This window comes from Crocodylus siamensis, chromosome 1 (genome assembly GCF_052110815.1).
Source record: "Crocodylus siamensis isolate JL-2025a chromosome 1, ASM5211081v1, whole genome shotgun sequence".
Lineage (NCBI taxonomy): Eukaryota > Metazoa > Chordata > Crocodylia > Crocodylidae > Crocodylus > Crocodylus siamensis.
This window is the reverse complement of record NC_143395.1, coordinates 178776229-178803694: the sequence shown is the minus strand read 5'-3', so window position 1 is coordinate 178803694 and position 27466 is coordinate 178776229. Positions and strand designations below refer to the sequence as shown.

Sequence of the window (27466 nt, the reverse complement as noted above, 5' to 3'; positions counted from 1 at the left end):
ATAAGTGCAAAGTACATAAGGAAGATTCCCATTTAACTGTGTAACTATAGTATGAGTGCTGGACCATGCTCTGCTGTGCAAATAAACCTTCCACTTTTCTTTCCAACCTATTTGTCTCAGGAAGGTATGGCAATGTCTTCAATGAAGCTGGTTAAAGTAGGCTTACATAGGTAAGGAACCTCATAGTGCATACCCTTTCACAGGCCATTTACTTGAGTGGGAAGGAAAAGAATTAAAAACATGCAAAGACTTCACCAAGACCTGTCTTCCACAAATCAGAAACCCTCTTATTCCTCAGAACATATGTCTATGCTAGAGTATAGTAAACATGGAAGAGCGGTCTATTTGAGCCTTGCTAAACTGTAATTTTGGGCAGCTCCTGGAACTCTTACCCCAGGACTGTTCACTCATTAACACTTTAAAGTGGTTTTAAGCACTCATTATGTGGCTCACAGTTATGCCACTTCAGGGCAGGATTATCTCTGATCTGTACTACCCAGCTCCTGTTCCATTAAGGTGTGGCCATTCCCCACAGATGTACCCCCCAAATTGAAGTCCTCTGGTATCCCAGTGCACCCCAACCCATAAAGCAGGAATAAAAGCTTGTCCTGGTTTACCAGCCCTCTAGTGGCAAGTCACAGTTACAGCTCCTAGTCCTGCTTCTGCTCACCAGGTCTGTAGTGGCAAGCTATAGCTGCACAGGTGGGAGACAGCCAGACAAGGTTTCTAGACAAAGGGTATGCTTGCTCCAAACTCCAAGCTAGCACTAACACCAATCAGCATGTGTATGGTTCACAGCGTAAGATGTAACAAGGCTCTTTGACATACTCTGCAGAATGGGGTTATTCCCTTAATAAGAACAGAATTGATAAGTAATGCAATCTAGTGCTTAGCATCTCAAAGAGCTAAAACCAGGACACCGGTTTTCCTCTTACACACATCATTATGATAATCACTATTATTATGAGTATTATTATTAATAGCAATAATAATAATATAATAGCAACAAACAACAATAGCAGCAGCAGTAACAACAACATAATTGGGCTCCACCTGCTGCACACTGAATTGGTCCCCACCACACTTACCTCTCACACTGGATCAAGTCCATTAGCCAGATCCAGCCCCTGGATGGACCTCGCACCACCCATCTGGCCCATGGGGTGAAAGGTCGGGGACCCCTGCACTAGGCTATAGTGACTACATTTAGGAAAGGGGGAGATAAAGTCTCTAAAGTCCCTGTTCTCTTCCAAGACACAAGTGGAAAATGGCAGCCCATTTTCTAAACAATGGACAATTTTGCAGAAGGAGTGGTATTAGGTCACAAAACTCATTAGTCACAGGGGATTTGTTGGTGTCTACATGATGACCAGGTGATTAGGACCCAGATAAAGTTCCTGTGTCATGAACACCACATGCTATCCAAAAAGTAAAAGCATCTGGGTGCAAACTACATCAAAAAGATTTCTCTCATTCACTATTTGAGTACAAATTTTATGTATAATTTTTGCTTTAAAGAAAATGCATACCATTCACTTGCAGAATGAGTAACTACAGTTCATATGCAAGTGCTCTTGGCAGCATTACCAACCATCTAGGAATACAAGGTAGCCCAAGAGTAAATTGGATGCCATTCACTTTCATTCATATATAACAGATAATTTGAGGAAAAAAGATGGCATGGTTTTTTTCGTCCATTTTTAGGCCATTTTTGCCTAGTCCTGTGAGCCGAGCTTCTGTAGGGGCATAAAAGATGTAAGGAATAAAGAAACATTCCTTATTCCAGAGGTGGCAAATCTGCTGAAAATGCATGAGAAGTGACATGGGCACCTCTGTGTGTGGTGAATAGGAAATTGGGACAGGGACAGGCAGCATAGCAGCATGTAGGGCAGGGAGCAAAAAGCAGAGCAGTAAATGGGGCAGGGAACACAGGGCAGGGAGCAGAAACTAGAAAAATAGATTAGGCCAGGAAAGGAATTGGAATGGAGCTCAGGGAGGATGCAGGGCTAATTCAAGGCACACCTGCCAAAAAGGCTGGCCCCTACTGTCTTACTCCATTACACCTGGCATCCCAAATTTCTATCAGGTGTAGAAGCACTAGTTCCAGTTAGTGCCAGTGCTGCCTGTAGAAAAGGTATTGTCTCTCTCTCCCCTCAGCCAGCCAGCAAACCAGGTCTAGGACAAAACCAGTGGTATGCTTCTAAGTGTTTCCCTTACCTGAAACAAGTTTTTCCTCCCAGGGCCCAGAGAAGTGTAGCTCCATCTTGCATCCTCCTCTAACACAAATGAAAACCTGACCCTGAAGGTCTTAAGGTGGTATAACACTCTCAACTTAAGACTTACGAAGTGCAGTTAAAATGCAAGCAGACGCATGTTCAAGCAGTTTAGGATATATTAACTGCACTCATGGCAGTGATCTACAACTATTACAAGTGAACCTGTGACAAAGTCCTTAGGTATTCACTTCACACCAACCAGCTTCACATGAAGCCACTGTTGTGTAAAGACTGTGCATCATGGTAAGATGATCATAACAGTACATTCTTAAGTCCAAATTAAGGCATTGTTATTTGCAGAGGAAATCAAGTTATGCAAGGGGATTTTTTGGTTGTTCATTATTCAGTATAGCATATTAATCAATGTAAGCATACTTAGCAAAGTCTGGGAGGGTACTGATGCGTTCTTAACAGTGACACTGGAGTAGTGTATTGCTGGGCTGAAGGTGTACCCAAGGCAACCAGTTTGAGTTGGCAATGAAAATAGTGTGTACAGTCATGAATAGTTACAAATACCACAGGTTTTTCAGGAAGACTCTGTAGATAGGGATAAGGACTGACATTGAAGCATGTGGCTGGCATTGCTAGGTTCATCATCATTAAGAATTCAAAACAGGACATCCCTTTGCCATAGCTAACAGTCCTATCTGTTGAAAATGATTTGAACAACAGTATGGACACCACTGGAATATTATTTGTCAAGGATCTGACCTACATAGTACTTCTTGAAGGTGAAGATTCCAATATTAATGCAGTTGAAGTAAAAAAAAAGGGGGGGGGGAATACAGAGGATGTCACCTCCAAGAATTTACTGGGAGGAAGTAATTAAAAATATATATATTTATGGCTAGGCTAATATACACTTTATGTCACACCTTTTCATATTTTTGTCTGACACTAGTTGCCTTTACCAACTCTAGTGAAAAAGAATTCATATCCAAAGAACATACCAGTATAGGCAGAGCTCTCAAATGAAAATAGCAGTATCAATTTTTTGGATTCTTTCAGACTGTTCATGTCTTCATATAAGAGGTCACGTGCTTAAATTTATTATTTATAGTTACCTTTACATGTGCTGAAATTTCATGTATAATGAAATTAAAGAGAAAACTCAAATTGCTTCAATGCAATGATATGAGTATATTTTAGTTTTCTTTATAGGAAACTTGCCATTGCAGAAAAACATTCATCTGTAAAAAGAACAATAACCAGTATAAGCAAGGCTCTGCTGTATTCAAGTTGCTTTTCTATACACCTGTGTATTGAATACTGAAATGTTACCGGTCTCTTTGACTTAGGGTGTGGACAGACACTTAAGCAGACACAAAATGTAAGAACCCCCACATATTGTGTGCACAGAATGGAGCCCACTAGATACACCAGCCATTATCCTGAATATTTATGAACTCCTGAACTCATTCAAGCCCAAACTCAGATGCACCGTGGGAACCTGCACCACCTGCAAATAAAGAAAAGGGATTCTGCTGCAAAGTCTGAAGGAAAAAACCTCATGGCTTCAGAGTATGTAATCATGAAGACTAGCATTTGGTGTCCTAAGGAAGTCCAGGTTTAAGACCACTTAGGGTCCATGAGAAAGAGCTATTGGTAATATTGTAGATCTCAAGGACAGTGAGAAAAAGCACAGACACTCTGTCAGACTGCAAACACCATACAGGATGCTGTAGAGTGTAGAAGGGAAACGCATAGATTTGCCCCCTCCGGCCTCTCCAAACCAAAGGCTTAGAAGACTTATGGTGCTGTCACCCTGTCTGGAACACCAACTTCATCAACCTCTTGCAAAAGACAAGCAAAATAATGGCATGGCATGGCATGGAAATATGGCTGGACAGAGCAGCACTCATAAATAGGTGATGGGTTTGGTAAAAAACCACCAGGGTGTAACCAAGCCCTCTTAGCTTAGTGGAATCCTGTTAGCTGGCTCCTGAAGCCAAATACCAATACAATTTCTGGGGGAAGCCCATTTCATACACCTTCCCTTGGCTGAAGGATAGGAAAGTGAATCCGAGACCACCCAACATACCAGATAGCATAACCTCTTCCCAGATCAGGACAACATGCTTATGTATAGTGTGATCAAGAGGACTAGTAAGTCTGATATGAAGGAATCTGTAGGGTACACATGATAGCAATGCCGATGCACGAATCTCATTCCATGTGGAGACGCAATAGTGGGTACAATCCCTAAGCCGCTCTGCACTTCAGATAGCAGAGTATGTAGCGCTCACCTGCATGGAAAGGTGTCTGAATCTGAAGTGACTCCAGCCCAAAGGTATCCCAAAATACATCGTGGAACTCGAAGAGCAGACTGTCAAACTCAGACGATCGGTTGCATGCCAAGGACAAAAGCTGAAGAAGTATATTAATATAAGGTATGCTGACTGTGACTACATCAGTGAAGGGAGTGTTTGTTTGCCCACGCTACCTCATTATTAGTGAACCCCAACTGCATCCCAGTCAAGAGATTCAGTTTTCAGTCCTTGGTCTTGAAACTAACACGCTTGCCTATAAGACACATTGGATACACTGTTGTGTCCTTTGGGGTTTCTTTGTTTTGGTTTGGTTTTGCTTTTTGCAGTGTTTGTGGGGGGGCGTGTAGAGGTGGGTGGGGTGAGGAGTTGTTCGGTTTCTTGTGATATAAAAACATACCCAGGACCTGCTGGAAGAGAATTAGATTGGGACCAAACCCACTTCACAAACACCACACAATAGTATTGTCATGTTCTTAAGAAAATATTATTGAGGTCTCGAAAGTTCTCTGCCCACTCCACCTACACCATACAGCTGCCTGTTCTCTGGTTCTAAGATCATCACCTCCTCTTCTTACCCTTCCACCATGTGTATGGGGCTGGAGTGATAAAGTACTGCTCTTTCATTTTTGCTACCCTATCTATTTGGCTGTCACTCCCCCAAAATCCCTGTTTCTCTTTAGCTTCTGACCAACTTTTCCTGTAAAGACTTTGGCAAGGCTTTGTATTAGAACACAATATAAAAATAAATTGTAGGTGTACTGAGTGATTTCATTGTAATTAAAGGAAAAAAAGTATTGTGTTTGCATCAATTTATTTGAAAATATCGTCTGCAGTTTCACCCATCACCCTATTGTAAATTCAAATGGAATCACTTTCGGTGCTCAGAATACTCACTCATTCAAATACATAAAATAAGTAAACCCTGAACACAATAAAACTTATTTTCTGCACTTCACCCTGGAACCCACAATGCTGGCCTGTCTCAAAGTACCAGATACAGAACAAGTTCCATAAAAGACTGTTGTTATGATAAATATGATGAGAGATGTGCTCATACAGACTTCAATAGAGTTGGGAGCAAGGTTTGCATAAAGAAAATGGCGCCATTATTGCAGTTATACAAAAAAAAAAAAACAACAATAAAACCAACATGCAGACACAAAGAAAAGATGTCAAAATTAAACACTGGAGTGTTGATACAAAGGCAATGAAATTACCTTCACCCTGCAAACTTAGTGACTTGTACATTATAAAAGGGCAGGTTTTGGTGCCAAGAAAAGTTGTTTTTATTTCTTAGTGAGACTTAAACAGCTACATCCATGAGATTTGAAGATCAAAGTTTAAATAACTCTCACAAAGTCACTTGGGAGCAGATTTTCAAAAAGCAGTTAGGCATTTTCATCCAAAAATGAAGTGGCACCTCCTTAGAATTTTCACAAGTGCGTAACGCCCATTGAAATCAAAGGGAATAAGGTGTTTAGATGCTATCAGCATGCCTAGGTGTTTCAATAATTTAAAAAATGTACTCTCCTAAGTGCCTTTCGTTTTACTCTGAACTTAACCACTTACGTGGAACAGCAGTGGACAGTGACACAAATATGACACCTTTTCAGGGAATTAAACTGCATGGGAAGCTGGGCCATGGGGTGGAAGAAGCAAAAACAAATACAAAAAAGTTCCTACCTATAAACTAGACCAGTGGTGCTTGACCTTTTGGCTTCATGGGCCAGATGAGTGATGTGGGACCCATCTATGGGCTACATCAGGTCCTGGAACCAGGTACTGCCCCCTCCTGCCCCCTGCTTGCTGGGATTGGTTCCTTGGGGTCCAGCACTGCCACTTGCCACCCCCACATACCAGGATTGGGTCACAGGAACCCGGCATTGCCCCTCTTTCCCTCCTCACACTAGGATTGGGTCCTGGACCTCCAGCACCATCCCCTCACTGGGGGCCCAGTGCTGTCCCCATCTGGCCCAAGAAAGGAAAGAAGGAGCAACTACAGGGCAGTCAGCCTCAACTCTGTCCCTGGAAAAATCATGAGGCAAGTCGGAAAGGAATCCATTTCTAAACACTTAGAGGAGAAGAAAGTCATTAGGAAACAGGTGGCTTGGATTCACCGTGGGCAAATCATGCCTGATCAGAGTGACTGTAATAATTTTAGGGAAATCCAGGACGGAAATCTGAGACAGGGATTCCAGGGGGTGGCAGAACACATACAAAGCCCTGACCCTGCGGCTCCCAGGAGGGGAGCCAGGTGGGACAGCACAGAGGCCTGTGGCTGGACTCCATCCCTTGTGTGCAGAGGCTGGACCCAGCTGGGAATGGCACCTATGTGGTGTCCCCTGGGCTCCACATGCCTGCATTGAACAGCCACACAGCACCTCCCCCTGCTGCCAGCAGCCAACTGGGGTGCAGTCCCAGGGCAGAGCCTGGAGCATCCCCTCTCCCAAACATGGGTCCCTGGCAGCCAGGTGAGGAGATGGAGGAAGGGACCGCTCCTCCTCTCAGAGCAGAAGCCCAAGCCACTTCCCTCCCCCAGGAAGCACTGTCCTCACCTGGGTAGTGGCAGCAGCTACTGCATGGTCCCAAATCCACTGAAGTGCAAGTTGGGAGTTGTTTGCCCAGTACAGTCAATCAGAAGCTGTTCCTAATGACCTTCTTCCTCTAAGTCAGGGGTTGTCAACTGGGGATATGCATACCCCTGGGGTACTTTAGAAGGCCCTAGGGGGTACACGCAGGTGGGTGGGGATGGAGCACGCCACTCACCACCCCACGCTGCCACCTCCCAGGAGCAGGGCTGGGGGGGTGAGGTCAGTGGCACCCCACTGTGGGCCGCACAGGCATTGCGCATCTGGTCAGATGCTGAGGGGAGGGGAAGCTCACATGCAGTAGCCACTGCTGTCACCCACCACCCTGCGCTGCTGCTGCTCTGCTTCTGGCTGAGCCCCCCACCCACCCCCCGACCCCATGCTCGACATCCAGCTGCCAGGGATACACATATTTTAAAAGATTGAAAACTTTGCTCTAAGTGCTTAGAAATGGATTCCTTGAGGACCTGCCCCATGATTTTTTCAGATAATCCACATTTTTATCCTTAAAATGACAAAGTCTGCATTTTCCAATGGCCAATGGAAAACCTGGATCTCTGCTGATCATGTTAAGCACCCCTGAAATAGACTGTGGATGAAATTGTGCAAAAGTAGGCTCCTGAGGCTCCTCCTTTTCCTGCCCTCCTCTGAACTCTTTATGAAGAACCAGCCATACATCTAGTTTTAAACCCCCTAATCTGAAAGCCACCACAAAAGAGAAAAGGGTGTACTTCTGTACTGCTTTCCCCCCTCTCTCCACCATCTAGTGATGCTGGACAGCCAGAGAAGGCAGTGCACTCAACTAGACCAAGAGAGAAAGCACAGGGTCCCTTACTTCACTAAAGTCAAGTTGCTCCTGGAGTCGCTATGTGCCAGCCTTTACTCAGAGTAGTAGCTAAGAAGCATGACTGAGTAATATCACCAGTTCAAATTGAAATAAAATTATCACTCAAAATGCCTGGGGCTGCCAGAAGGGGAAATGGGACTGACAATATGAAGAAGAAATGGAAAGGACAGAGCTGATAGGAACAGGAGAGAAACTGGGCTGTAAGGTAACTGCAGAGGGCTAAAGCACAAGTTTAATGGACCATGTGTGACAAGAAAATATGTTGCCTTTTTGTCTAGTGGCACCATTTCCCCTGCCTCTTGTCACTCTGAGTTCAGGCACTAGATTATTTTCTCTCAGGCAGTTTTACTTCTAGGTCCATCAGAGGTCAGTCTTCCCTTTCCATCTGCAGAAGAAACCATTCATCGACTTTCTTTTATTTCTCTATTTTATCAATTCTAGCACCCTGATCTCACATATGTTAGTCACACTGCTTACTATTGGGCACAATTATTAACACACCTAAGCAGACCTGTAAGTATTAGCAATCCTGGGTCCTATTATGGGGTATGCATAGAAGTTGTCTACAAGTCTCAGTACAATGCTACTGTATCCACCTTCTGAACTCAGCTTTGGGTAGCTATTTCTGGGGTCTTTCCCTAAATTAGAGCTTAGCTAGCTGTGATGGATTAGGTGCTTTATTCTAATTCCTGGTCTAAACATGTTCATGCTATTATAATGTTGTGTGCCTCAACTTTCCTGATAAACATGAACAGTGAGGAAAGGAGGAGTTAAGAGACAATTAAAACAGAGTGTCTGGCCTGTGTGACAGAAGACACATCCATCCATAAGGATTTGAATAGTTTTGTTGACATTTGAACAGGATAGGAAGGTGTGTGATACTCTGGAGTCATCCAGGGAAGCTAAAGGAGATCACAAGGAGCATTCTGAAAAAGCAGGGCATGGACTTTAAGGAAGAACTGTCTGGAAAGAGCAAACAACTTAACAACTTAGGGTCCCTGGACTGTGTGGAGAGAGAACAGCTGAGCTAACTCTTAAGATGCTCAGTGCTGTGAGGACTGGATTGAGGACAGAAGGACTGCTTAATCCTTTGGCGATGCTAGAAAACCTCTGGTTGGGTGCTCTTTGCCCCAACAAATGCCTCTATTGAAGAAGTGTGGTCTGTTTTGCTGCTTGGAACTTCAGTGTGCACTTCTCCAAAGCAAGAGGTCAAGTCCCTCCCTGAGGAGCTAACCTAGAAGGTAGCTCTTGGAGGCAGGGTCAAGTTTTGCCAGAGAGTGTCATGGATGGAAGGCATTTTTATATGTGTTTCAGGATATGGTGCTGGGTGCTAATTAAAAGCGCCTGCTTGTCACATGCATCAGCATCCCTATGTTGAAAAAATGACGGTGGTGTGCTTTGAACTAAAGCTCATTGAACATGGTTTAATTCACAGTGTGCTGCTGCCATTTTTTAGTGTTGTGATGCGTGGGGACACTAATACATGTGATGCAGGAGTCTGCTGGAGCACGTCAATTTCCATGCTCCAGCAGACTCGATTAATTGAATATGCTCCGATGCACTCCATTTCCAGAGCATCAGAGCAGACTCCCCACACATCTATAGGAGCCCGGAAAGACCGGGGTCTCAGAGGCAGAAGGAGCCAATGATTTCCCCTCATCTAGAAAGCTGGCTTTAGTGGGTACTTAGGGAGTACCAGACAAAAAAAGGCTTCAAGGGTCTGCAAAGGTCCCAAGCAAGTGCCCCCCTAGGGGTGATGTGGGACAACAGCCATTTTAATTTCCTTTCTTATCCATGTACAGGTAGTAAATCAAACTATTGAAAAACTAAGCATTATCACAATTCAGACAAAATATATAAATCAAACCCTTTTTGAGAGAGATAAAATGGTCCTGTGATTAAGATACTGACTTCAGTTTGCTTTTGAGTTCTCTGTAGCTGTGCCTCAACCGCACCCACTGGTTATCTGAATGGCTACACACTTCTTTTTTACATCCACCTGATACATAACAATAATTTGTGTACTCTGAGACTGAAGCTTCTTCACATCACATCTACTAAGATGAAACATTATTCACTTCACTGGAATTCCTCCTAATTCATGTAAGAACAAAACAAAACCCAATGCAAGTTCCACTATAGCCACCCTAACCAATACCCACATACTCACCACTCTATTCCTCAGTTTTCCTATCTATCTTGCATTCTGTGTGGCTCAGCAATGCTCATACATTGAAATCTATAGATTGAAAAAATTATGCAAAGGCAAACAATGATATTATTATTAGGTTTTTAAAACGCTTTGCTTTTACCATGTCCCAAGTTTCATTAATGTCAAATTTAATTTTATTATAAATTTTATTGCATAAAATGTATAATAATTTATACATGCTATTGCATAAATGTATAATAAATTAAATTGTCTATGCAAAATTCTTACGTTCATATAAGAACATGTAAGCTATAAGACAATATATCCTTTTCATTTAATACATATTAACAAACTAGGCAACTGTCTGTAAAGTTTGGATATGTTTTGCAATAGAGAAAATGCTTCTGTCTAAGCAAAATAATCAGTGTCAATAGCCCACGGTGCTGTTGAGTAACTCTTTGATAACAAGTCAGTGTGCACATATGGTGAGGAGTGGAAACAACAGCAATACTGAAAGCAAAAGAATGATTCTCCCAAGGGATTTCCAGAGTTACTTTTTGCAGTCCCACAAATTACAACCAGACAGTTTGACCATACCTCTCCCTAATGCTTCATTTCCTAGTTATACTCTTCTCCCCTTCATGGAAGAATACTGGACATAGTGTATTTAGAGCCCATTATTCTAGTTCCATACAGCAACCAGGGTGTGATGCAAAGCACCTAACACCTCGTACTTCCCTACAGTGTTTTCAGTTCCATCCTGGACAGAAACGAAGGGTTGAGTCCAAGAATGAAATGTCCTAGAATGGGAAGATGCTGACTAAGGGGAAGTATTACCTATATGAGCACAATGACAATATATTTTGAATATTTTACAAAATCTGTAGTAGAACTGTTACAAAACCATCATTTTCTCTACTCTTTCTTTAATATGAATTTAGTAAAATCCAGGTAACATCCCATCAAATCTATGCGAAGCCATGGTTTCTGCTCCAAATTTCCAGCTTTCCAAATTTCTTGGAAATTGGCCTCATGTTTTCTTGAAAAGTAAATGTGGAAAATACCTAGCCTTATCATAAGCCTTAGTTTTGAATATGCAACAAAACAAAAAAAACAGTTCAGTTTAGCTTGAGTTAGAATTTGAAAATGAATGCTGGGCACAGCATTGTTTTTAGTGATCAGCCACTAATTGTTAATGAAGTTTCTGGCCCATCAGCTAGGTACAAAAAGAAAGAGGGAAGGGGAATTGTAAAAGAAAATGTTTGTATTTCCTAACTGTGACACATTTGAAATGATGTAGCATAGAACTGGTTTCAATTCCTCAGCTCCCAGGATAGTAAATATTCTCCCGTTTCTGAGGATGTTCACTGCCTAACATTTTCTACCAACATTTTGTGCTTGCTTTAAAACTTAGCTGCAACAATATAAACTCAAGGCTAAAATGAAAAGCATAGCTAGTTTGTTTAAACTGACCAGTCTGAGCCTTTAACCTACTTTAGGGTACATGACCAGTAGGTTCAGGAATGTAGTCTGTTTGGACAGTATAAGATCTTTGTTGCTGTTGAGGAAACTCTGGCTTGACGCCTTTCTCCACCTAAATAACTGAAATAAAAAGTCACTGAAATTGGAAACATATGATGTGTCCAGACTTGTATTGTCAGTGAACAGTATAACTAGCTGTACTTTTTGTCATAAAGTACCACATATTGGTATGTCTCATTAGCCAAATGATAGGTCTCCCTAAACCTTCCCAAAGAAGGTCTCCCTAAGTCTCCAATAAATCTATTCTGCTTCAAAATATGAGCCAAGAGCTTTTTTACATACGGTTAGTGTCTCAGGGGCACTTGTCCAGAAGGCTCCACTGAAATGTCAGTTTTACTGGTGTTCCCAAAAAAGAAAGGGCCTATTGATACATGGAAGTCCCTAGTTGGCTGGCGGCCAAACATGTACTTATTATAAATTATATTTTGTATTTCTTCTTTTATCAAATGAAAAAGGAATTGAGAAGGGGATGTAATCTGGTGTATGAAATAAATTACCAGGATAAAAATGAAGCCTGATTCACTTTATAACCTATTAATAACAGGCTTTTGCAAATATCATTAGCAGGTAAACTCCTATTATAAATGCTTCTCTTCCTGTCTCATAAATCACAGTGTAAATGTATTAAGATAAACCTTGAATTCCAAGTCTGTCATGTACCCATCTAAAAATTCAAACACTGACTGCCCCATCCAACAAAGTGAATTGTTCACTGTCTTTGCTGTTACATTTATGGATGCTTTGATAACATTCTCATTATGTTAAACCTGGAAAGACAGGGAGTATAGACAAGTGGATAAAGCAAAGGACTAAGGAAGCGGGCAAATGGAAAACCCAGATCCCTCGTGATGAGCTATGTGTTGCCCACACCATTTTATACCCCTGCTTTTGGAGATGACTCGCTGTACCTCACATTTAATATATGTAGGCTAAAATGGATACAGATATACAATTTTTCCCCTACATGGGCAGAGACCCCTCCCTTCCAGGACAACATCCATATTACTCAGTGATCCCCTTCCCCCCAGGCTTGTTCTCCACTTTCTGGACCTATACATAGATCAGTGGGCCAACCTCAAAAAGAGAGCTGGAGCATGTTTAGGGCAATGCATGGTGGTTAGGGCACTTTGTTTGCAGGCAGAAGTCACAAGTGCAAATCCCTTCTGAATGATGGGGCCAAGAACCAAGGCATCTTGCCTGAGAATCTATACAGCCATCATAGATTCTCAGAAGGGAGGCAAATGGCAAGCATAGCTACACAGAATGCAAACTGTGTATAAGTGCCCAGAACTGAAGATACCCAGCTAGGTAAGTGACATTTATTTGAGTGGAGGTGAAACAGGATTTTCCCTAAATGTTAGCCAGACTAGATGCTTCAGATAGGTAGCTAAATTAAATCACCTGTCATAAGCTCACTAATTTACCCATTTGGTGAACTGTCCGCCACACACTTGCAACTTAGAGTGAATACTTATCTCTGCTTTGGTGCATCTTTATGAAACAATTTTATTTTCACATTGGATCTGAGTTTCTATAAAAATCCATGACCTAACACATGGACCGTATGAGCTGGGGTGTTGAGCTAACTACATGGCAACAGACCCCATGCAAGTGCAAATCCCAGACTGCACAGTTGCTTTCAACATTGTAAGAATAAATGGGACACACAATTAATTGTACATGGACTGTATAAAACTCGGGCCCACCATTCTTTGACTTTTCTGAATACAGCTGATATTTGTTCAACAACAAATTAAGTAAAAGATTAAAAAAAATATACTGGATATACACAAAATGCTGAAGACCATCCTGCCAACACAGTTAAAAGTACTTAAATCCTGCCCTGGAGTTATTAAAGAAGCTTCATTTCTAGGAATTAGGAATCCTTTAATATATAGTTAAAATAACTCTGTTGGCTTTGCCCCCATTCTCTAATCCACAATGAATGCCATGCCAAGTTTCTAGTGTCAACAGATCTTAACGTTATGCAATCATTCCATTGATGCTGTTGCAAGCAACACTCTTCAATGGAACTTAACATCACCCACTTACATGCACAAATTATAAATCCTTGTTGCCTAACAATAGGCAGGTATTGCAGTACCTAATCCCTATCATTGGTCCCAGGCTGTTTTGACAGTTAATTCATCTTGGAATTAAGTAACTGGAATCAAGTCACAAGATGGCAACCACTAGAAATATGGTAAATCAAAATGTAAAGTACTATATTGGCCAACAGTTATCCAAAGAATATTGAACTGTTTCATATAGTCATACAGCTAGATGATGGAGACACTCCTATATAAGCTAATCCAGTTCCCATTAAAACCAATGGAAGGACTTCCATTAGTTTCAGTGGGAAAGGAACTGGACCCAAACAGAGAAAGGATTTCATCATAAATAGTGCTCACATATTTTGCATTCCTTGACTTTCATTTCATTTTGTTTATTTCATTGCCATTACCATTATTTAAAGCCCAAATTCTTGTACAGTCTTTAGCAAAATGTTGATGTTTACACATCAGTACTTCCTGGAAATGTTTTTTTTCCCCCTGATTTTACGTTCATTAAAACAATTTACAAATTTGGGAATGTCTAGAAGTTGTTGATGTTCCCACAGGCTTTTTAATGCTTCCCTCATTAGAAAATGTGCCAAAAAGCATTTACCAATGTTGATAAGTTTTAATTCATGCCAATTGGTTGATTTGTACTAATGATTCAATATCAGAAACTTGATTCTGATTGCACTTGCTGTACACTACTAAAATCAGGGAGAAATATATTCACTGAAGTTGATGGGCTTCTGCCAGGTTTCAAAGCCAGAGAGAGTAGTCAGGCTTGCTGCTTCTGAAAGACTACTTCGGAACTTTTACGTGAACAAGATTCCTGCTGGGATTTCTGCTTCTTTCTAGTTCTTTGTCAAACCATTAATTCTGCAAAATCATCCTTTTCTGAAATATGTCTGTGTCTACTTGAAGTCCAACATCTGTCTTCATCTAATAAGTACAGGCACCCAACAAGGTATAAAACAATGAGGAAAAGAAAACAGCTTTTGATCTCAGAAAAGTTTAGTTCGAATTTTGAAGATTTCATTTGGTTCTCAGAGAATGATATGTTCTAATGGAGTACTGGCCAACTTTTTTGACACGACTCTCTACAGTAGCCAACTTTTTTGACAGTGACACTGATCCCCATGCCCCTTAGAGCTGTACTTGATAGATTTTTCCCCCTAAAGCACCAGAATTGTGACAGTGGTGCCACAACTAAGAGCCAGTTTAACATTTCCCTGGCCCTGCAACCACCACAGTATTATATAAGGAATGAGGATCCAAAGCCATGAATTCAACAGTTGCTTCAGGGCCATGGAAGGATTTACCTGGCTCTTGGCTGTGGCGCTTGATACCTTCTGTTGCATCAGTGTCTGGCCCCTGCTCTGTTCCACACAGCTGGGGGCTGGAGTTCCCATGCCTCCTTCACCCAGGGCTCACATGCTGCACACAGCAGTTTCCATGCACCACTTGTGGCACATATGCTCCAGGTTCACCATCTCTGTTTTAGTGTATAAGTTCAGGAATGGAAATCAAAATCTCTGAGTCTGAAACGTTGCTTTAACACTGATTCCCTGTATGGCCTTGAGCAGGTGGGGCAGGGCCCAATCCTGTTACGAGCGATCCTACACATCTTCATGGCCCCCAGTGCCAGAGTATCTGAGAACCAAGCCAACTTTAATATATTTATGCTCACAACACCCCTGAAAAGTACAGAAGCACTATGATCCAGTTTTTTTAGATGGGAAACTTGACATAAACAGACTCAATGACTTACTGAAGGTGACACAGGAAGTCTGTAATAGAGCAGGGAAATAAACCCAGGTTTCATGAATCCCATGACAGTATCCTACCTCTTGGATCATCTTGTCTCCCTGTGCATCCTCAGCATTTACTGAATTTCCAGAAGACCCTTAGTAACTTGAAGGTACGGGTGCTCCAGGTCTTAGTAAAATGGGGGACAGTGATACCACATGCATGGTTACAGTTTTATTCAGGGGTACAATAGCATAACAGTGATGAAGAACAGACAGGGAAATAAATTTACTCAGGAGTTGAGAGGAGTCATTAGATCTGAAAAAAGAAAGTCCCACTTTAGTGGCAAAAAATATTTTAGGCAAAATTACTCATTCATCCTCAGTTGATAAGAAGCAGTCTAGCTATTTTTAAGAGCTATAAGCAAACATGGGAATTTTAAAATGTACACATTTTTATTTTTAGGAATAAAGCCTGGAATTCCCAAGACACAAATTAACATTCATGTTCTGGACACAGAAGTAAACACAACTATATTTCTGAAAAATAACAAGTCGTTAAAGTCATGAAATTAAAATAGCTCCTTCCTATCTACTGATTTGATGATGGTGACTAGATATTTTTTTTTAACAGCGCCGAATGACACTGTTCCCTCACCACCTCCACCATGCTCTTTTTAGGTATTTCTACTGGTTCTAAAATATGGGAACCAGAGAAAGAAGTGTGAGAATTCAGTGTTTTATTACCAATACAGATAACATTTATTTTTGACATTCTAGAATAACATCTTTACTAGCAACTAAGATATTCATGTTTTAGAACTGTGCAACTTTTAAAATCCCCTTTTAAGCTGTGCAGCCACAGAAGACTCTTAATAATTGATTATAATTGATTTTAACCTTGTCCTAACCTGGGCAAAATGGCAAAGCCAATCATCTTTGTCCAGATGGGATATGAGAAAAAAGCCCCCAATACACATCTTTAAAAGCTCCAGACATGAGCAGAAGATAAAATATTTAGTCTGCAAAAGCCTTGACCTCCCAATTCTAGCCAGTTTTGAACTTGAATTGATTTCCGACAAGGCATCTGGGAGATGATTACAACAAAATGCACTAAAGCTGGGCAGCCTTTATTTTAACATCCCAGCAGCTTAACCTGTTAATAACAGCAATTGTTTTAGATACAATACCAATTTCTGTAACAGACACTAGAAATGGATAACAGCAACACAGTAACAGTGGCAATGTACAGAATTAGAGCATAGCCATTCACAATCCTCTCGTTAAGGTTGTGTCAGCACTTCTATTATAAGCCCCTGTTTTCAGGGGTTTAGAACTCAGCTGTTAAAACAACACCATGGGCTGAAGCTCTGCAGACAGGCGTTCCCTTGTCAGGCAAACCTGAAGCCAATGGAAGGTTTTCCCTGAGTAAGGATGATGCTGAGGAAGGATCATACACTGTCTTAGCCAAGGAATTCTCTCTCAGTTAAAGAGAAAAAAAAAGATTACACACCAAAGTATTTCTTAAGAAAGCTGAACTCTGCTTTTACTCAAAGAAGCAAACTGGCTTTATTGATACATGAATGCATGACAAAGTAATTCCAGAAGTACTTCCACTGTTTTATTACATTGAAGGAAGAATTCCAGTTTTTCAGCTTTGTTACAGATCAAATCTTCCCTTCATCTTATTTATGAAAGCAATTCATTGCAAGGCAACAGGACAAGCACGTGAGTGGAGCAAGGAAGACATGGCCTGAACAGTGCATCGATGTTAAAAGACACACTGTCAACTTAAACATCATCTGCCCATCCAAGAATGTTTCTTTGCTACTGTTATATGCAATTACTAAAATTATTTAAATTGAAAAAAAATAATCAAAAGTATATGCTCCTTTATTTTTCCCCAGTTTGCTTCCTTTGTCTAGTTGATTTCCCCAGTTTTGGGAGCGTTCACTTTACTAGGGGCCACATTCTGGTAACCCTGCTCACCGTGAGTTTTTCCAGTGAAGTTAAAAAGATTATTTGTGGAGGAAGTCAGCACCAGTAAAGGTGTTATTATGTGACCCTAATGCAGGAGAGAGAAAAATATTTTAGAGGTAAGAAAATGTGATTGTAAAATCACCATTAAAATTGCCAAGTAACTCTAAGATAGGTGTCATATCTGATACCTTTTCCTGTTTTTTTTTCTTCAATTTTGTAGGATATCTACTGGTCAGGGTATCTTTAACCCACTTTGATATTTAAAAACAGCTTATTTTTGAGAGTTTTTTAAAATAAATGAACAGTAATGTTTTCAGGAAATAATAATTTTAAAAAAAAACAAAATGTCTGGGCTGTAGGAAATTTTTGCAGCATTTAGTAACATAAAAACTCAAGATTTCTCTAGTGTGTGCGTCGAATGAAATAGACCAGATACAAAAATTACATCAAATAGACTATTTCCATTGTCTCAGCTAATCAAAATGTAAGAAGTAAGCAGCCAGCATAAAGGAGGAAAATTAATTATTTTTAAAATTCCACTGGTTTTAATAACTTGCTAGTAATAACATGATAATTATTTTCCTTTAAATAAATCCATTCTTTTTAATGTGATGGTATCCCTTTAAGGACAGAAGCCTCAGCCTTGATACCTTCTGTGCAGTGAGTGAATTTCTAAGCTAGTTTTTTGACTTCATCTCTTTTCCATTAGGGCTTTAGGATAAACAAGTGTGTAAATGAAAAACAATTTTGCATTTAATGCTAAGACAATATTGAGAATTTCACAAGTAACCCTTAGACAATTACAGCTGTTGGTACCATATTTTCACCATGGAAACTTTTGTTTTACTTAACAATTGGAATTACAATCAGATGTGCTCATCCCTTGTTGAAGTAATGAACAATGGTATATCTGAGAGAGAAATTCAAAGTGCATCATTTATCTTATCCTATTTTCAATTAGGCCGGATAAAGTGTAAGTCGGTTCCAAACTGCACCACAGTAACAGGGTAAGTAAATTTATTATACCACTAGAGTGCTAATCTTAGCAGATGGTAGAAAAAATATTTTTAGCATGAAATATGCTAAAGCAATAAATCTAAACAAGGTGGATGTTATCAACTAATATCTCCCTAGCGTGAGGTAAAACTCCTGCATGACAACTCAGCATTCTTATAAACTCTGGGTGAACATTGTAAGATACAGGTCTCAGTACAGAATGAAGAAAATAAGAGAAATGAGTAAGAAAAGCAACCAATGTGCAGTTTAATATGGCATGTCTAGTAGTGAAGAGGTGCAGAATTTTGCTTAGCAAGGTTTTTTCCCCCCCAGGCAACACATTTTTTTCCTTGTGTAAATTTTTTCACTGACTTTGAAAAAATATATATAAATCTAGTAATTCTTTCCTACTTCAAAAGCGAGCTTTTCTTTTAAGCCAAAACCTGAAAAGCTAAAAATAAAATACCCATGTAAGTAAAATAGTTTAAATGACTTTTAGCCAAAATGGGCCAATATAAATATTTATACATAAATTCATTGACTTAAATACAATAATTAAAAAAAACTGATTGAAAATTCTCCAGTCCCTTGGAGGAAAGAGGAATCCATAGTTATGAGCATGGGAGTTACGGGAGAACTTCCTAGACTTTAAAGGTGTGTAAAGAAATTGTTTTTTTTCACCATTTAAAGCACTGTATTTCATTATTTAAACACAAATGCGTGGCTTTCCAGCACTATAAAAGTGGGTACAGTGCTTTAACTTAACCCTTGTTAAATGAGGTATTAAATTTGAAGCACTGTATTTTACAGCACTTTAACAACCTACAGTATTTTAAATAACTTCTGTATACTGGTCAAATTTCTGACCAGTGGAGAAGCTCCAGAAGGCTGCAGACCACCCCTTGCCACCTACCCTGGAAATTGCAGGGAGGCTCAGAGGCTGCCCTCCCCCATCAAACGTTGCACTTGTCATGTTTAAGAGTGCTGTCACTTTATAATACTTTTAAAAAGTTCTAAATTGCACTGTAAAATGTGAATGGAGCACAAATGCTGGAGGTTGGAAGTGAGAGAGAAACAATGAAAAAACCCCTAGTCATACCCTGTTCACCCTCCCATTCAGCAACCACTCTGCCACTGTGAAACAGAGGATACTGGGCAAGACAGACCTATGATGTGGCCCAGTAAATGGCAGTTCTTAGGGTTCAGTAACTAAGAAGTAAACAGTTTTAAACTATTACAATTTGGCACTTTGGGTATAACACTGTAGCAGAGCACTAGGGTGCTCGCTACTAATAATAGTAATAGGGACAGCTGCCAATCAACAGGGCAGCACAGGTGAGGGTTGCCGGGGCAACTAATGTGGGTCAGCTGGCTAGAAGGGGGCAGGGCCTGGCTTTTATAAGCAGTCAGGCTGAGGCCAGAGCCAGTTCCCTTCTGGCAGCCACAGGAGCAGGAGCTCTGCAGAAGAGCTGAGCTGAGCTGAGCTGAGCTGAGCTGAGCTGAGCTGAGCTGAGCTGAGCTGAGCTGAGCTGAGCTGAGCTGTGCAGCCTGAGCACCTAAGGGGCCACAGCATGGTGAGGGCAGAGAAAATCCTGGCGGAGATGCCTTTGCAAGAGGGCCAGTTTGGGCCTGGACCCTTATATTATAGCCGGTAGGCCTATTTTGAGTTAGAGCCGGTTGGCTAGTAGTTTGCTTTGCGGTAGGGCTGTTTGTGCGAAAACCAGAGGACTGGGTGAGGCTGTAGGGGTGTGAGGAGGCCTCACGGGAGCTCCCCAATAATTCAGGGGTTCCTGGTGCCCAGTAAGGGCACAGCAAATGGTGCCAGGGCGGCACAGCGATTGGTGCCGGAGCTAGCACTACAGGTGAGCACCAGGGAGAGGCGTGATGTTGTGGGGTGTTGTGACTCCGGCCTCGTAAGGGGGCAGTATTCTGCCCAGCGGGGTATGTGACCCAGAAGAAGGGTCAGGGGCCAGGCACAGCTACGGGCCACCTGAGCCCCAAGTGCAGGAAGCGCACGAGCTAGGCCCGAGAAGGCGGGTCTGGGGGCCAGGTAAGGCTAAGGCTGCCTGAGCCCCAACCACGGGAAGCCCCAAGCGCGGGCAAGGAGCGCGGTATAGGCCCCAGAGAGGGCGAGAAGCGCGGGCAGCGCGGTATAGGCCCCAGAGAGGGCGAAGGGCGCAAGAAGCGCCGCATAGGCCCAGAGAGGTCAAGGAGCACTAGAAGCGTGGCCGAGGCCCTACAGAGGGCAGGCATATGGGAACAGGAAGCCTGGGCGAGCGTGCAGTAAGAGTCCGGGAGAGAGGCTGGCACGCAAGAACAAGCCCAGCAGGCAGGTTAAAATAAGAGGCTCCAGGGTAAGCGACTAGCACTCTACTGACACTAAGTCCTGGAGAAGGGCGAGCGTGCGGTAGAAGTCCTGGAGAGGGGCAGGCGCGTGAGAGTAAGCCTGGAGAGGGGCGGACGTGCGGATAGGGGCCTGACCGATAGTCGCGTGCTCGACTCTGTCGAGCTCCTAGAGGCCTGGAAAGGGCGAGAGGGTGGACAAGCCCTGGAGGGGTGAGTATATTGGGTGCGCGTACGGAGAAACCCCAGAGAGAGGGAGTGCACGTATCGAGAGACCCCAGGTAGGGGCGAGCATATGACACGAGAACGTCCAGTACAGCTGCAAGGCTTGGGGTGTGCTAAAGAGGAGGTTGGAGGCACGCATAGCCCTTAAGGCTGGGGTGCACCGAGTAACCCCATACAGAACGGGGAATAGTTCCAGCATAACACTGTGTACTAGGGGATCAAAGGCAGCCTCCCATAGAGAACCAGATATCATCAAAGAGGTGGCGGGCGAGATAAGAGGGTGCTGGATCGCCTACTTGGCACGGTAGGGGGGCGCTAGAGGGATCACAACTGCCCCTGCACCCCGCCCCGTGACAAACACTTGTTCAGCAAGGCCGCTGTGGGAGTGGGGGTGCAGGGCAGAAGAGAGCAAAACTGGTCTTGGAACTGTAAAATAGTTTTCCTAGACAGTCACACTACTAAGTAAAGTATTCCAGTAGAAGAAGTTCATTTTACGAAACCATAATCAAATTATGGGAAAAGTTTACTTAAGTTAGCATATTTTCATGTTTTAAAACATGTAGTGCTGCTGGCTTCAAGGATGGATTATATAACTAAACAATAGAGTCTAAGAGTTGAATATTACAGCTAGTAGTTCTTGCTGAGTACTACTCAGCCAGAAGGGAAAATGTTGGCCAAAGCCTCTGGCTGAAACCATAAATACCATTACTAGTCTCACAGTTCAAAGAGAAAAGGCTAAAAAGAATGTATGGCTCAAGACAATTGAATTTAAAAACAAAACAGCAAAAACTAAAAATCCAATTAATTGTTTCTGAAAAGAAGCACCAACAAGCGATCCAAGCACTGATTTAGAGGGAGCACAAGAATACCAACCCCCAAGGAGCCTGTACTGCAGCAGAAGCTGGAGTGGCCACCCATGTTCCACTTCCTCTATACCCCACTATCTCCGCTCTGCTTTAGGGTATCTTTCCCAAAGATGCTTAAATTTCTAGTGATGCTTCTTTTGAGAGAGAGATGGACCAATTGTCACTGATCCCTCCCAAATCAAAGGGCAGTGGGACAATGAGCGAGCAAACTACATTTTTACGTACTCTCTCTTAGAGTTGTCTACCTGATATGTTCTTAAATAACAAAGACTTAGGCACTACCTAAGATAGGTACACAACCCCATGGTCATCTCCTTCAGAAATTCTGCCTCAGAGGTACAGCAGTCCTTCTGGTGTGTGCCAGAGTAAGGAAAGAACAAATACAGCTGGACCTCGCAAAGGGTACAGCATACTTTCTCTTCTCATCACTGTCATCCAGCTTATTCTCATGTCTGCAGCACGGATAGGTAGGGTCCTAAAATTAACTACTCGTATCTCATTTTTTGCTCGGAGTACACAGGCTGCACAAAGATACAAAGTGATGCTTGAATTTGACCTCCTCAGCTGCATCCAGATAAGTGCAGTTATTTGGTTCCCCAGGGACAACTAGGGGCAGTGCACCTTGTGCCACTGTTAGTTGTCGCCAGGAAACACCCATGCCACATGCGCTCTGGCATGGGGCAGGTTACCTTGGATGGGGTAGGGGAGCTGGGGCCAGCACTGTGTTGGCCCCAGCAGCTTTACCTGTGGTCCTGGGGGCCTCCTGGGGCTGCAGCAGTGGCAATCCTGATGCTTGTGACCTGGCTAGCAGCCACAGTGCAGCTCTGGCTAGCCAGGCTTCAGTTTTCAGTGGCACACATTGCCTCCACATGTGCTGCTCCACTCCACAGGTGTTTTTGACTCCTGGATATCCAGGGGTTAAAAAAAAAATCCCCCCAAAACCCCTGTGCTGCTCCCTTGCAGCATGGAGAACAGCTGAACATGCTGTATGCAGTACTGCAGACATATCTGCAGCACCACACACTGCACAGCAGCACTTTTCTGGATGTGGCCCTCTTGCACACACATGATCACTGGCCTAGTCTATGCTAGCATTACTGATTCAACAGACATGAGGAAGAAGGTCAACTGGGGGCTAGGTGATTGGTCAGAAAAGAAAATAAGAAATAAAGTGGTCTAGTAGCCAAACAGACAGGGTAGGTGCAGGAAGACTCTTTTGTGGAGACTGGTGATTTCTAAGGGTGACGTCTCTGTGGCATCTGTCAGGCTCGCAAAGGGTGTTGTTTCTTCGCCAAACAAAAATGCGCCAAGGACAGTTTCTAAGTCTAAAAGTAACATATGGCCTATACCAGGAATGTGACATCGTTGCTAGATATTTGTTTGACAAAGCACACTGTCCTAGTCTGAACATGTATGCATTTTATTTAGCACTAGAATTATATGGTTAAACAGAAAATACAGTGGGAGTATTTGCTGAGGTAAATGTACAGTCCACTGGCATTCTGGACACATGGAATAGTATATAAAGTAATAGGAAAAACAAACAGCTTAGGAAAAGCAAAGCAAGGCTTCTCTATATAATTCCTGAAAAGGATTTATTACCTATATAAACATGGATCGTAAACCCATTGGCAAATAGATTCAAGCTATTTCGGAAAGCTGCTTAGTTTATATGTCAGAACTCAAAATTCTGAATGAACATAGGGTGGCAAAGAGACCTATTCTGGCTGTTCCAGCCATATAATACTCTGCTACATAAATGCACTATCCTTTTCTTCATAGAGACTTGATTTTTATTCTTTTCAGTGCTTGGATTCATGTTCAAGGACAGGGCACTCATGTAATCTTATGAATGCACTTTGTGCTGTGTGTCCAAATGAAAGATCTTCATTAAAAAAAAAAAGAAACTTACAACATCTGGCCACTATGCTTCCCTTCAGCACAGTACTGAAGGATGTAAATGGAGATATATACTGAGGGGTCAGCACCCAAAGTGTAATATGCATGGCAGGGAAGCTTTCAGTCACCTGTCATCTGGAGTCAAGTTGCTATAAATCTTAGGAACAAGATGGTTTTCTCTTCACTATGTTTTTATGAGAAACAGGTTACTGATAATAACTGGTCTGACATTTTGACCTATTTCCTAGTGAATTTTGCATCAGTATTTTACCATACATATGTGATGGGGATAAAATTTTACTCTCATACCTGCATGATGGATCTCAGCTCTAATATTCTGTTCCTCTTGCATGCAGAGACCTTATACTGATGTTGGTGCAAAATCAACAGCTGTAGGAATAACAGAGTTATCAGCACTGAAATCTGAATCTAAAAAAGTAAACGGTTCCTATGCACCAAAGAACTGCTGGTACATTCTGGGCACATCTACATGTGACGCTACAGTGATGTAACATCTTCAGGTGTCTACATATGACCAGCAGCTACTTTGCCCTAATTTCATGCTCCCCCAGTATAGCATGGTGCTACAGCAAAGTAGCTGCTAAAAATAACTATGTGCCACATATACGGTGGTACACATATAGATATGTCCTCGTTTCAAACTCATGTTTTGGCTTGGACTACGTTCTTTCCTATTTTGACTACATTAGCACCAGTAATAGAACCAAGATCTTGGCCTGTATGAGGTACTTTATAAACATAATATGAGACTAGTCCCCGTCCAAAAGAATTTAAATATTTCCATAAACAAGACAAATACAAGATGGGAGAGCAAAAATAGTATTATTCCCCTTTCACAGTTGAGAAACAGAGGCACGAAACATTAAGTGGCTTGGCTGGAGTTCTACAAGAGGCCAGTGGCAGGGCTGTGAACTGAGACCAGAGATCCTAAATCACAGACAACTTTACAAATTTCAGTCCAAATCTAGATCTGAATTTAGTAGATGTTTAGGTTTTCTGATCCAGGGCTTTTTTTTAAGGGCGCATCTCAATTGTTCAATACAAGCAGTTCCTAAAAAATGTTGTAATAGCCTGTCAATGCAAGGAATAACTACACAAAGCAGCAAAACCCTGTGCTCCAGATAAGAAGTTTACAGTAGAAATAAGGGGAGAGAGTTTTGCCCAGAGAGAGTACATACATATATGGAATGTTTTTTTAAAATATTTGTGTTCAGAACTGCCAAGTGCAAATTGTAAGAAAACACAAGCAGATATGTTTTTTGTAATGTAATTTAACTAAAACTTCATCTGTTTCAGAATAGAAAATGTGGAGGGAAGCCATGTCACCACCATTGTTCTTGTTATTTAACCGATCTATTCTTTCTAATAAAGAGCCAGAAGAAATAAAAAAATATTGATCTTTATTTATTGACTTCCTAGTGAGTATAGTTAAAGTTGACACAGATCAATCACAATAAAGTTAAAAGGATGATGTAGTGTAACATGACCCAGGACTGCAGAGTAAGTTTAATTACTACAACACAAAGTTTTAGAATATGCAGAACAGATATGAGAACAGCACAGGATCAAAAATGATTATCTGGCATTGAAACTGTGAAGTGAGGGAATGTTTCAAATGTTCAATAAATGCAGATCTTAAAAAAAAAAAAAAGGAAGAAAGCTCTTACACTACCATATTTTCTTGCATACAACACACACATTCTGCAGAAATAAGTCCCCTATAAGTGGGGGGTGTGTATTAAGTGATGAAGCTGATTTTCTGCCTAGAATAGAAGCACCTTGAGCACAGTACTGCTTTGATTCTTGCTCTGCACTGAAGCAATTTTTGTATTATTATTTAGGCAGATGTTCCTCACTCCAGAACTATTAAAGATCTCTCCCTTTTTGTGGTCTTCATGTTCCACAAATCAAGCTAATCTGTTTTAGGGCAGTTTTGCTGTCTGCTAGCTGTTTCTGGTCTCTCTCTCTCTCTCTCTTCTTAAGCAGAAAAGTGAAGGTGAGGCAGATGAAGATTAGGCTTTGTCCTAGCTCTATACAGCCATGACTCTGGGGAAAAAAAAAATCTTCATTCTGCCTTTCAAAAATAAGGTGTGTATTCTATTCTAGGGTGTATTGTATGCAAGAAAATATGGTATGTAGATTAAACTAGATGCACTCTGATACATTGCAATATGTAGTCATACCAGTACACTTGCAATAGCAAAGAATAATCAGCTATGGTTGCCTTCCTCTAAAACACATATCATACGATGGAAAATAATCTCCTTCCTTGATACCCAGTACTGTGTGGGTCTATTTGGTCTACACAACATTGGTTCTGATCACAAAACTGAGAGCGCCTATGTGCTCCCAGCTCCCCTGTGGTAGCAGAACACTTTTGGCAAAGCAATACCAGCTCTGTGACAGAGATCTTCAAGCAGCACTCTAGAAAGTCTCTTTGCCTACCCATTCATGTTCCTCTTCACTTTTTATACATGCTTACACAAAGGCCACCCATCATTAGGCTCTACAGCTTAAGGTTACTCTGGTAATACTTGCTCAATGCAAATTAACAGTGCAGAAACAAAGGACATTACAAGCTTACATCAATAAAGTAAATACTGGGAGAAGGTATATTTTTCAGTTTGAATCAGTAAGCAATGGAAAACTGAGGTCTGATCGTTCATATGGAAGAAGGTTCAGGGTAAATGGAGAAGTCTCTGTGAGGCTCAGTTCATCAGTGTCCTGTTTGTCCACATAGAATATATTTTCCAAATATACCTTTATATATTTCCCAAATCGCTCAGGTTCTCACAGGATTTTCTGTACCAACAAAGTTGTCCCATCTTCCTAAACCTCTCTGTTCCTCAGCAGTACAGCTTCAATGGAACTTTGTTACAATAGATTTTTTCTGAAATAAGGAAAGGGAAGAACTAGTATCTCATGATATCCTTGTGGGAAAACTGGAAGATTGTGGACTCAGTTGCTCGATGGTTCCGTGGGTGGGAAACTGGTCCAGAGAGTTCTCATAAATGTATCTGTGTTGTCCTGGTGTGAAGTGGCCAGTGGTGTTCCTCAGTGGTCCATGCTTGGAACAGTCCTTTTCAACATCTTTATCAATGATTTGGATGCGGGAGTGAAAAACTCACTACCAAGTTCATGGATGACACCATGTTATGGGGCAGTGTGGTCATGCCAGAAGATAGGTTTGCAGATACAGGCAGACCTGGACCAGATAAAGTTTAACACCTCCAAGTGTAAGGTGCTCCATCTGGGGGCAAACAACCCTTAACATACATACAGGCTCAGTGGTGACAGCTTGACTTGCACCACAGCCAAATGGGACCTAGGGGTAAAAACTGACCATTCAGTTAGAATATGAGCCATCAGTGTGAGGCGGTGATCAGCAGCGGAAGTAACACACTGGCATGCATCAACTGATGCATCTCGTGTAAAACTAAGGAAGTGATACTCCTGCTGTACTCAGCACTGGTGAGACCACACTTGGAGTATGGCATCCAGTTCTGGATGCCGCTCTTCAATAAGAACATGGAAAAACTTGAGAGGGTCCAGAAAAGAGCCACCCGTATGATCAGGGACTTGCAAAGCAAGCCATACAAGGAAAGGCTGAGGGACGTGGGCCTCTTTAGCCTAAAGAAGAGAAGGTTGAGAGGGGCTTA

The 27466-nt window shown here is 41.8% G+C and overlaps 1 long non-coding RNA gene across 1 annotated transcript in view; it reads right to left on the bottom strand.

Moving 5' to 3' along the window:
- LOC149873708 (uncharacterized) overlaps window positions 1-27466 on the bottom strand; it is a 725387-nt gene that overhangs the window by 369453 nt on the left and 328468 nt on the right. The gene's annotated exons all lie outside the window — the stretch shown is intronic.